Source organism: Sphaerodactylus townsendi, linkage group LG03 (genome assembly GCF_021028975.2).
Source record: "Sphaerodactylus townsendi isolate TG3544 linkage group LG03, MPM_Stown_v2.3, whole genome shotgun sequence".
Taxonomy (NCBI): domain Eukaryota; kingdom Metazoa; phylum Chordata; class Lepidosauria; order Squamata; family Sphaerodactylidae; genus Sphaerodactylus; species Sphaerodactylus townsendi.
In genome coordinates, this window is record NC_059427.1 from 62,729,396 (window position 1) to 62,741,544 (window position 12,149).

Sequence of the window (12,149 nt, forward strand, 5' to 3'; positions counted from 1 at the left end):
CATTGTTTTGGTATATTAGCTTTATTAATCACACAGAAAAATTCCCACGTTCTGAAGTTTTTTTAAATCGCACTTTTAATATCAGCACCAATATTTATTTTTTGTGTATTTATCAAAAACATACCCCACTACTCCTTCAACAACCAAGGTTTGGGGTGGCTTACAACAAAGTAAAATACAAATCAATATACAATCTTAAAAGCAATAATAATAATATATATAACACAAGTTAAAATTGACTAAATAAATCTCCTGTGTATATATAACACAGTGCATTTAAATATTGAACAATTAGAGACTGTATCAAGAAAGAAATACTACATTTGTGTGAATGTAATTTACTTGTTTTGCAAATAAAATGTCCTACATATTCAGTAGAAACTGCATAGCTGAAACTCCTCACTGGTAAGTCATTTCTTCATAGGTTACTGCAAAAAGAACAGTTTCTTTAAAAGAAAAAAACCACCTGAATGTTTGCATATGCGTTAAAGGGTTTTCATTTATAAATGGGCCATTTATAAATGCTTTCATTAGAGGTGATGCAACAGCATAATTTAAAAATTATGTATAACTCTTACATCCCAAATATCTTCCAATAGACTCAAATCAGCCTTACATGAAACAGTGCTAATTTATCTGCATAACAACCCTGTGAGGTCAGTTATCAGAGAAAGAATGACACATGCAAGCTCACCTGCTTAATTTTGAACCAAGTACAATATGCTATCAACTCTACCATACTGGCAGCATTTCTTCAGTTTCATTGTGAAAATGAACTGCTTCATAATACACAGACAGTGGTTTGAGTCATCAGTAGTCACTTTTACATTCTTTGTTTATTGCATAGGACCATGCTATGAAATAAGGAACAGAACATTATGTTTCCACGACAAAGTTTTACTTTATTCTTGATCGAGCAAGCAAGAGATAGGACAAGTGTCCGAACATTATTCAGTTGGTTTTCTTATACTGGTTGAACAGCGGATGAGCTGAAAAGCTCTTTAAATATTTTTAAAGTATTTTATAAACTATTTTTCTCCAGAGTTCAAGGCTGTCTCTAAAAGGACATTATTTGCCACGCGCACCGTTTATTTTAACATAGCAACAGTCAAAAGGATGCTGGAGGCTGAAGTGGGGAGTATCACTATGTGGGATACTATGTGGGATACTGTCATGGAATCTTGCAGTCATCAAGGACACTTTGGTATTCATCTAATTCTTATACCATTAATGGCAGCCTTCAACTGGCTACAGTTACACATAAGCAAGCCACACTCACAAGAAGTTCATCCCTCAGAAAACCCAAGTACAAAAAGGACACAAGTTTCATTTCGCCATGGCCCTTAGCATTTCTGCTAGTGCAACATGTTCTGATGTTCTGGAACACACAATCTCTCTCTGTTTCACCCATACAGGCACAGGCACCCGGACTCTTTGGCGGCATGCGTTAAACTACACACCCTCAGCACCGGTCATCCATTTTTAGGCTTATCCGTTTATCCCGAAGCTGGCTGAACCAGTCAGCATGCACAGGATTGCAGCCAAGATCTCCCAGAGCTGCAGAGCTTGGGACGTGAGTCCTGGCTGATCCAAAGCTCCCTGCCCGCTTCCCCATCCTTCGATATTTTCCCCGCTCGACTCAGAAAGTCTCGACTTTTCTTGCCGGTGTCTTTTCCTGGAAGGCGCCAGCGCCGCCAGTCACGCCGCCCCGCAAAGGCCAATCCCAGCCCGAAATCCCCCGGAGCAGCTCAAGGTCACCTTATGACAAAAGCCAGCCACGGCGGCAGCACCTGCCAGGAGAAACCTGCGGCAAAAACCTCCCAAGCCAGAGCGACCCGCAACAGGAGACCAGAGGCTCGCTCTGCGCTGGGGAGAAAGCGCGCCACATCCTCGCCTCTGCAAAGAAAATCCCCCTTCGACAGGACGCCCGAGGGAGAGGACGGGAAGTTGCTTTCCTTACCTGAACCGGCGACTAAGGAAAGCGCGCCTCAGCAGAGACCTCGCTGCCTTGGCTGCTGCCGCGCGGACTGCCTGGAGGCGGGAGGGCACGCGGATGCTGCTGCTGCTGCCGCGGCCGCTGCAGCTGTTGCTAAGTCCCTTCAGCGGACAAAAGGAGCCGCTCTTCTCCTCATAGGCGGTGGCGGCGGCACCCGGGGATTCCACCAGCGCGCGAAGGACGCCTTTTGCAGCTGCTCCAAGCTCTCCCCCTGCTGCTGCACTCCTCTTCCTGCGCTCTGGCGTCCCCCCCACCCCCACCCCGCCCCGCCCCGCCAGTGCTGAGCGGTGGCAAAGCCGGCGCGAGGGTCGGAGGAAGAGGGAGCCCTGAGAAACGGACAGGAGCTCTCTGGCTGCTTAGAGAAATGCCAGCCCCTGCCACACTCGGAAAGGCTAGGAAAGTAGGCTTATAAGGAAGAGGGCTACAACGCTTGGCGCCCCTTGTAAACGCCAGGGTTTGTTTACCTGCGCCACCCGGCAGGGTTCAGTTTTGCGGTGTCTAAAGGAACCTAAGAACATGTACCGTGCAAGTGTGCAACATTTCTTGTGTGGCTTCTACATATTAAAACTTGTAGGAAGGGGGAAAGTCAAAATATGAAACTTTTAGGAAATTCTCATTTAGAAGTCGAGCACTGCCAACAGTGAATCCCCTTTGCCACAGAGCAGGATAGATTGTGAAGGGCAGGAGCATCATCTAACCATAATGTATGCTGGGGGAACTCTTGACAACTCCTTTAGGCCACCTGCAATAAACAGTACTCTTACCATTTCTTACCACTATGCACCACAGGCCACCTACATAGTCTGCTTAATCGAAAAAGCACTTTAGTTCCACTATTTGTTGTCAGTTACCTCTTCCAGGATTTATAACATCATTCCAAATTAGCTACTTCCTAAATCACTGACAATCTGTTTGAGATCAGTATTTTGACTACCAGAATGCTTAGACATCTCATACAAAGGGCAGGTGGAAAAAGGAACAACTGCTCCAAGTTTAATTGAAAAAGTCACACTGTGCAGGAATAAAAAGGACTGGATAATAGGCAAAAGTAGTAGACACAATATCATTATCATTAGGGGCAGACAGGCAGTGGTGGGATACAGCAGGTTCATACACTTCGATAGAACTGGTTGTTAAAATGGTGCTTGTATGCAACTAGTTGTTAAATTATTCGAATCCCACTACTGGAACCGGTTGTTAAATTATTTGAATCCCACCACTCCAGACAGGAGAGAAGAATGGCCAAGGCAGAGCAGGAGGTACCTGGTCAAAGTACCTGAGCAGTTGGGGCTGGGTGGGTTGGTGTATCCCTCACCAGGAAAGATGAAGCCGGGAAACTACCAGAGAAGGAGTCCAGACAGGGCATCCATATCCTATTCCTTTCTGTGACAAGGCCAAGCTAGGTGGCCTTATCTCATCCCTCACCAAGCATGGTGAAACCAGATAAGGAGGAACCATCCTGTCCCTCCATGGGTAAGAGGAAGCCAGTCAGGAAGGCCACATACTTAATTGCAGCACCTGCTCCTCTTCTGGAGCTGAGGTGGTGCTGGTGAGGTGGTGGCCCCCAAGGCTTGGTTGCCGCCAAAGGGTGGCAGGCCTCCAGACCATAGGCCTGCTGGGACTTTTCCTATTGGCCTTAATGGGCAATCTACTCTTGTAACAAGTCACAGAAAGTAAGTCTCAGCAGAGTCAGAACCCATTAAATTTGATCAGACATCAGTGCTTACATAATAATAAAATGAATATAATCTAGAACACACAGAGGACTTTATTGTCAACACTGAGTAACTGAGGGAAATCTCTGTTCTGTGGAGTTCAGGGCCATAGCTTCTAGGGCACTCAAAATGATATAAAGACAGCTTTAACTTCTTTCATTTTGGAAATTAAGCTATGAAAAGAAATGCTGTACTGGGGCGACTTTGTGCAGAATCTAATGATTCTGATGCATCTTGTCATGTTAGCTCTAGGTCTTCTGTCAGGAAAATAATGGAAAGGAAAGAATGTTGTTTGAGCATTTGAGTTCATCAGAGGTCCATGCCAAATGTCTAATTCTACCATTAGGTTAGATGGATACCTTTCAGTTAGATTGTGATACAAGCAAACAGTAAATTGGTGTGTTACTAAGTAGGGCCTGACATAAAATTTGTCTGTGATGGAATGCTTACCACAGGGCTCTTCACTACACAGAGGGCTTGTAGTGGGGTCTCCTCGCATGTCTCCATTTCCATGTGAGGAGACATACCACAGCCTGCAGCACAGTTTGTCAGCTGAACTCTACTGGGCCTCTGTCTCTCCTGGTTCTTTTAACTCCACCCATCAACCATCTCTTCACATTCAATAGCCCAAGACTACAGCTGATATTCTCTCCTCCTCCCTTCCCTTTCTCTCTCTACCTCTCTCTCACTGCCACTGCCACTGCCTCAAGAGAAAAAAGAGAGGCTTGTTTTAAAATGGAGTTTTGTTGAAAATAAAGTTTTTAAAAGCCCTCCCGATCATTGGGGAGGGCAGATGAAGAGTGGAGGAGGTGGGGTAGAGCCAAAAGAGCCCCTGCTTGTACTGTTCTTTCCAAAGGAAGGTCTGTTATTATCAGAGGCGTAGCACCAATGTGGCGAGGTGGGACGTGAGGCCCTGGCAGAGCGGTGGCAGAGGCGTGGCTAGGCCACAAAGGGGTGTTCCAAGGCATTCCAGGACAGGGTGGGTGGCACCATGGCAGGGACACAGCATGCGCATGTGCCCCAGGCGGAGTTTCCCCTCGCTCCGCCTCTGGTTATTTTTATATCGGTATACCAATATGAGCATTTAGGGAAGCAGGAAAGATCCAGTAACATGGGCAAGGGGTGAGGGGGAAGGTGTGGATGGCAGTGCGAAGTAATGGGAAACCTGGTCATGGGTAGAGGAAGATGTCTGTGATCACTAGCAAAACTGCCCTTTCTGGCAGCGAAGCAAATTAAAAGTCGCATTACAAGTGGCGTCACCTTCTGTGGAGAAAATAGGAAAGGAAAGTAGGACTCCAGAATATAGATCCATACAACAAACATTACCACTACAGACATTCATCCCCATCATGCACCAAACAACTTGTCCATAATTGGCCTGTTCAAACCATTTAAAAAATAAAATTATCTTAAGCTCATTCAAAAACACAAAATAAGGCAGTCTTTCTTTCTGGGTGACTTGTGGTGTTCTTGACTTGCTTGGCATGACTACTGTGATTTAATAGTGGCCAAACTATGTTTTGGGAGCCAGCAAAAAATACAGATCTTATCAGATATATTTTGCTTTTACGTTGTTCAATCCTGTCTAGATATGCATGTAATCTTACACTGATTTGTATGTTGCATGGTTCATATAAGTAGACCTCTTAGGAAATAAGTGCATATTTTGTCACGTTTTTCTGAAGTCTGTAAGATTATTAATTTAAATAGTAATTTATTATCACCTGACAGAGTATGTTTCATTCCAAAGTATAGAAACTGAGGTTTGAAATTCTGGAAAAGACAGAGAGAAACAGTCAGATGCTTGTGGGGTTTGCTCAAACAGCTTGGGAATGCAGGATCTCTCTTTCTGTAGTATCTGATGTCTCCATGCTCTCTCCTCCAAAAAGAATCAGCTCAGGTAAGTGCTGCCCCTGGAGCTTCTTATCTCTCAGAGAAATAGACCATACAATACTATCTTGAAATCTTTGAAATGACCTGAACAAAATTTATTTAATATGTGGATCTTAGTGAGCCCTGCTTGGTAATACTACATAGCCAATAGAAAATGAAAAGTGTCAATCTAAATAATTTAATTTATATTATAGATGTTGTATCTTCTACTTTTTCTAGATAATAAACGACATTGTTTCAGCAAAGACTTGTTTAATATACTGAAATTGCAACAATGTTTTACATAATAAACAAACTAAATGTTTGGTTATCTGCTTTTTAGGAGGGCCAGATTAGGACATTTGGTGGGACAGATTAAGAACATTTGGTGGGACAGACAAGGAAGTCACTAAAACATTCTTTCTCATAGAATTGGAAGGGACTATATAGGCCATCTGGTCCAACGCCCTGCTCAATGAAGGATCAGCCTGAAGCATCCCTGACAAATGTTTGTTCAGCCATTTCTTAAAGACTGAGATTGAGAGGGAGCCCACCACCTTCCTAGGTAGATGACTCCACTGTAGAACATCCCTTATCATTTTTTTAAAAAACCCTAATATCCATCCAGGACCTTTCCACCCATAATTTAAACCCATTATTGCAAGTTCTATCTTCCGCTGCCAACAGGAACAGCTTCCTGCCCACTTCTAAGTGACAGTTGTTACCTAGCTTAACAGTTGGAATATATATTTTTAAGTAGCAATGGGGAATAACTCGGCTTGGCAATGCAAGAAGCAGACTAGGTGGGATCTTTTAGACAGCTATACCAGAATTGGCTTTTGAAACATTCTACAGAGAATGCAAAAGAGGCCAAATTGTAGTTTAAATATTTTTATAAGTTTTTCTTGCAAAACAATCATAGAGTGAGACGTTAAGAAGCATACACACAGTTCCTAAGTGATATAAGCAGGGAGGAAAAGATAGGTTTGGATGATAGAGTAGGAGGGGGAGCAGGGGACTTATACATTACCTGAATTCAACTGAAGAAGTTCTCGAAGAAGACAAGGACTCCTATGCCAGCATAGAAATCCAGGCAAAGGAATATATCATGTCTCAAACAAACTATACCAAGAGAGGTTTCGCCAGTAAAGAGCGCTGAGTCTAGGGTGCACAGTACTTTTATACCCCTTTGCGCAGGTAGGGGCGGGAGCTAGTAAGTTTCAGTTTCGTTTTCCCGGATGTTTTGGGGTTTCCCATGCTGGGATCGCTAGGCTTGAGCTAATCAGTGGCTCATCTATTGTTTCTAAGGGTTGGGATAATAGAGCCAATTGTTCCTTGATTATATCAGGAAAGCCTTGAATGGCTTTGAGCAGATTATCTTAAAAGACTCTGCCCAGGTATCCAAATTTGGCTGAGGCTTTGAGTGAATCAGGAAGGGATCGTTTGTTAGGGAGATGGTATCTAAAGGCAGAGGAAATGCAATGTCTGGTATCAAGGAGTCCTCCAGGATCTATTGTGTTACAGTAGCTTGGCTGGGTGTGGTTTTCAATATGCATGTCCATGGTCCGTGAGGCTTCCAGATTCTATTGACTGGAGTAACTCATTCACTGGTCTAATCTTGCAAACAGACCTTTCGCCTTTGGCCTGTTTTTAGGTGGACACTCGACTACACACACACACACACAAATATGAGAACTGGCATTTGCCAGTACATATTGCAGTAAAATATAAAATCAATATTTTCAGTAAAGCGGGGTATGAAGGGTAGGGCAACAGTCCTTCAAATACTTAGAGAACAATCATGTCTTTCCTCAACCTCCTCTTCTCCAGAGTGAACATTCTCCTCAGCTTTTCCTCATAGGTCTTGGTTTCTGGGGTTGATATTTATTTGTTACATCCAAGTGATTCTGGCAAAAGATATTCTTTGCTCCTATTAGATGATTATATCTGCAGCAAGGCTTTCAGGCATTCAGAAACCACAGAATTTTCTTTGTAGACCTACATTTAAAACTCATATTTGGGGGTGATTTTTCTCCATGTTTCAAGATGAAATTCTCAGGGATTATAATTCTCTCTCAAGGAAACTTTACTGTCTAGCTTCAGAGAGATGAGGAAGGTCCCAGTTTCATATAGAATGCTGTGCCTTTCATGACAAACATGTATAGAGGCCAAATATATTGTTTTTGGCTGCTCAGAGGTGAGGTGATTCCCAGATCAGCTTGTAGGACTCAAGCAATTGCTAAACAGCTGCTGCCTCCCAAACTTGTTGCTGAATCCCAGTCCTACAGGGACACATCAAGTAGTTTGCAAGGGCTTCTGTTCTTCCTCTCAGAAAATCTTCCTCTGATCTCTATGTGTGGGATGCAATGACAAATTTCCTTTTCATACCAAACAGTCATGAACAGCCAAACAGTCCATTGATTACTAGTGATTATAATGTGAGCCAAACCTGCAGGTGTTCAGCCACCCCTAGTTTTATAGATAATTCAGTTTCATGCTAGCAGAGGCATTTAGCATCCTACGGAAGGCAGGGAGAACTACACAGCAGTCACACTAAGCACTTCTTGAAACTAAGCAATATAGCAAAAAGGCAGATATTCATACTTGGAATACCCAGGAAAGCCAACAGAGCACAGAGGCAGTCATTTTGGCGGCTCGATGAAGAGGAGCCCTCTTTGCATGTTCTTCAGATAACAATCCCTTTATGACCAAACAACTCAGTTTTCTCTGAGATACCAGATTGCCAAGGGAAACTACTTCTGTGGCAGGGAGATTTTTAAAGATGCCATATAACTGGCAGACACCGGCAGTTTGTACCCTTCAGCAACACAGGCAAAACAAAACAAAAACCCAGAGATCAAATATTTTAAATAAATACAAAGAGGGCACAGAATTAGATTTTTTTTCAGGAAGAAATACAGAAGTACAGCAGGCTGTGCAGAATCAGTATTTGGTATCCTCATAAGGACAGGCAGGAGATCAAAAGGGAGGACGTCACCTCTGCCTTGGGCTTGGCTTCTGGATCTTAAGGCAGGTGCAACTTCCTATTTCTTCATTGTGCATAAAATATACCATGCAAGTCCTTGGCAAAAGTACTGAAATAAATCTGTGTGCACAGCAAATAACATAGATACCCTTACAGACAAATGTAATGTCAAGCCCTAGTTAATAATGCACAATAGTGATTCCACACAGCAGAAATAAAACGTCTTAGGGGCATTTTAAAAAGCATTTTTGGAAAGAGGTTTGCACAGCTTTCTTCCACAAAACATCTTCAAAATGTTTTATTTCTCTCAATTCGCGTTTTTCAAAAATTGTTAAACTAGCAATCTTTTTTCCCCAACTCAGGTTGAAGACATTTCTTGGCTGCTGAGTGAACAAAAGCAGGCAGAAAATGCTTTATTTCTCCCACCCAAACCTCTTACTTTCATTTAAACTGCTCACACCTGCCATTTTGTGTGCTGCAGCAGTGGTTCTCTGAAGATTCCCCACAGAGATTTCCTCTGCAGCTCATCCACGCACAATTTCCATGTAAAAAGTAGATGTTAAAGTTTGTTTTGCCTAGCAATCCCGCACAAGCGTCATTTTTCCTTTTTTATTTTGTTTTGAAGGGGATGTCTGCAAAGCTATGGTGACACAATTAGAGAAGCTGCAATATATGTGTGTTTGTGTTGTTGTAGCTTTGCAGACATACCCCTCAATACAAAAAAAGGAAAAACGACATGTGCACAGGATTGTTAGGCAAAACAGACTTTATTCATCTACTTTTTTCATGGAAATTGTGCGCTGATGAGCTGCAAGCAGGGGAAACCTCCTTAGAAAACCTTCATCAAAAGCAGAGGCATAGAGAATCTCTTCAGCAGCCCACTAAATGGTGGGCACAACTGTGAAACTTACAAGAGTTCCATGCAACAGGCAGGGAAAAAGATCCGTTTTGGCTGGCTATTTTGGTGGGCTGCGTGTGAACTAAAAAAGCCAATAGATCTTTTAAAAACATCTGCAGGATGTTTTATTTCTGCTGTGCAGAAATCACCAGAGTTAAGCAAATTTACCCTTCATTTGTTTGTATTGCAATCACATGCAAGATCAGTCATGCATGATGTAGAGAGAAAAGTTAACTAATCACTAACACATGGAAAAGCTAATGTAAATATTCGTGCAATAGTTCAGTGATACTCAGTGACTTAGGACACATGTAACTCTTTCACATGCCACCAGAGGAGTAGCAAGGAGGAAAAGCGCCCTGGTGAGTCCTCCGCCCCATCCCATCCTGGAATGCCCCCTGGAACACCCCACCACGTCTCTGGAAGCCCTCGCCACACCCCCACAGGGGTATGCACCCAGTGTGTTGCATCCCCACCCCACCCCCTTGGAGCTATGCCTCTGCATGGCACCTATGGCTCTTCTGAGCACTATTCCTTATAGCATCTGCCCCATGCTCCAGGAAAGTGGGAAAACGCTGTAGAAGTTGGGATTATTTAATCATTACTACAGTCTCAAGATGAAACTCATTTTTATTTTAAAAAGATAACTTGTCCATGATGACTGTATCAAGATTGTGGAGATGAAGTGGTTCTATGTATGGGACAGGTCAATGTATGCAGCTGAACAAAGTGGAGCATACAATTGTTGAACACTAACTCATAAAACAAAATTCCTTTCAAACACAAAATTTACTATGGAGAGAGGCTCTAACCTCTCATTCTCTCCTTCAGAGAGGCTAAACTTTCAACATGGAAAAGTATGCATTTTTTAATATCCAGGGAAATGGAGTTTTGGAGAACTCAAATACTCGCACACTGTTTTGTGTCATAAGTCTGGCTTCCTAGCCCTTCTTTTCCAGTTATGCAATATCTGGCTAAGTTTCAACAACAGAGAGACAACTCAACATATTCAAAGGTTCTCTAGTAATGTAAAAGGCTATATTATAGTTGTATATGATTTAGTGTAATATGTTTGGAGTGCTGCAAAGATTATATGACAGTCATGTGGCACTTTTAGTTGATTGGAATTCTGAATGTGCTTTTCTACAATCCATGGAGTGAGTATCACTGTGCCAGTTATAGTACTGTATACAATCTGCAAACACTGTCTGTGAATGATCAAAATTCAGTCAGAGAGGAAATACTGTATAGTCAAGAAATCTGTCCCCAAACTTCTGAGCCAGTGATGTGATTACTGAATCACTGTTGAAAGAAAGACACATGTGCAAAAATATCTTAATTGGAAGGCCCCTTTGGACTCTCTTGACTGGAAAGGTCTTCTGTCTGTTTCACATCTTGGGACTCTTTACCCCCTTTCTTTGAGTCCAAATTATTTTTGAACATGATAATGGATTAATTTGTTCATTCTTTGGCTATTCCATCCATCCTTATAATCCAAGCAATAGAAACAAATAGTACATTTTCAGTAGTTTTAGAATGAACGCTTGTTACCATGAACCACATCTTCAACTAATAAAAATGTTTAGATTGGTGAATCATGCAATGTAATTAGCCATTAAAGTTTTTCTAGGATTATGGAATTAGTGACTTAAACTGTAATTCTTTTTCCTGGGAATAAGCCCCACTAAATAGACTTCAGTTGGATTCTGGGTAGACCTGTAGGGATCACACTGTAATTGTAATGCTTGGCAACTCTAACTCCACTTAGAACAAGTGACTACAGAGAATAAAGGAGGAAGGCAGTGGACAGTCTAAGGAAAGGGGATTGTCCATCCAACACATTTGTTTCCTTCACTCATGTATCCAAAAAAGATATTGGAATTCTATAAAATCAGGCAACTGTTGATGAGTAGTTTATACACATGTCTTATCACAGAGGTCAATGTAAGTTCAAAAAGGCACTGGCCATACCCAACTTAGTAGTTGTGAAATAAGTTAATATCACATTTAATGAATAACATGTTCAATAACAATACTGTGCAGTTGGGACCATCAGTCCCAGAGAAGAACCACCTTTAGGTGCATTTTATTTTGATTAGGCCTAGCCAAAAATTACCATACTTAACAAAGTATATATTTTTCAACCTGCTTTTGCCATGGAGGTCTTTCCTCATCAGTATCTCCCCAAACCAGGGGTTAAGAGAATCTTCACAGGCAAAATGGCAGGCAATAGCTGCAAAGAGAACGGACTGAAAGAAATCATGTTTCCCTCCCTCCAGTTCTGTTAGTGAAGAGCTTGCTCCTCTGAGCTTCTTTCACTGGAAAGGATGAGATCCCAGATTTTCCCTTCTTGCTACAGCCCTTCCATGCCATGTGGAATTTTATCCACATTAAAAAAATGATGGTCTGTCAAACCCCTGCATCAACTTTCCAAGAACTGCAGGGCTCTTGGAATAAGAAGATGCACCTTTTCCAACACATTACATTCACAGGTTGTAGTATCTAGTTCAATAATCAGTAGCTTCTGTATAATCTCAATTGAAAATTTTACATAGGAGTAATGTCATCTGTGAATGTTTATTTAGTAACATTAACATTTTACAGTAGTTGAGGTGCTGATGCAGAGGAACAAAAAAGTTCTAAACATTTGACTCCTACGAACAAAGAAAAAACATATCTGGC